Raw genomic sequence first — 955 nt, 5'->3', positions numbered from 1 at the left:
CTCAGGGTCAGTGAAAAATCCAATATATATATGGTGATATCTCGGGTGCTATTACAGATACCGCAATAAACCAAAGTGAATTATCTGCAGGAGGCCCTGGCGCATGAATGTGTGCAACGGGAACGACCTCGGACCACCAGGGGCCGAAAAAACCACAGTCTCATGGGGCCGGACACTCAGGGTCAGGGAAAAATCCAATATATATCTGGTGATATCTCGGGTGCTATTAAAGATAGCGCAATAAACTAAAGTGAATTATCTGCAGGAGGCCCTGGCGCATGAATGTGTGCAGCGGGAACGACCTCGGACCACCAGGGGCCGAGAAAACCGCAGTCTCATGGGGCCGGACACTCAGGGTCAGGGAAAAATCCAATATATATCTGGTGATATCTCGGGCGCTATTAGAGATAGCGCAATAAATCAAAGTGCATTGTCTGTAGGAGGCCCTGGCGCATGAATCTGTGCAGCGGGAACGACCTAGGACCACCAGGGGCCGAGAAAACTACAGTCTCATGGTGCCGCACACTCAGGGTCAGGGGAAAATCCAATATATATCTGGTGATATCTCGGGTGCTATTAGAGATAGCGCAATAAACCAAGGTGAATTATCTGCAGGAGGCCCTGGCGCATGAATCTGTGCAACGGGAACGACCCCGGAACACCAGGGGCCGAGAAAACGACAGTCTCAAGGGGCCGGACACTCAGGGTCAGGGGAAAATCCAATATATATCTGGTTATATCTCGGGTGCTATTACAGATAGCGCAATAAATCAAAGTGCATTGTCTGTAGGAGGCCCTGGCGCATGAATCTGTGCAGCGGGAACGACCTCGGACCACCAGGGGCCGAGAAAACCACAGTCTCATGGGGCCGGACACTCAGGGTCAGGGGAAAATCCAATATATATCTGGTGATATCTCGGGTGCTATTACAGATAGCGCAATAAATCAAAGTGCA

This window comes from Nomia melanderi, unplaced genomic scaffold (genome assembly GCF_051020985.1).
Source record: "Nomia melanderi isolate GNS246 unplaced genomic scaffold, iyNomMela1 scaffold0014, whole genome shotgun sequence".
Lineage (NCBI taxonomy): Eukaryota > Metazoa > Arthropoda > Insecta > Hymenoptera > Halictidae > Nomia > Nomia melanderi.
This window is presented reverse-complemented; position numbering follows the sequence as displayed.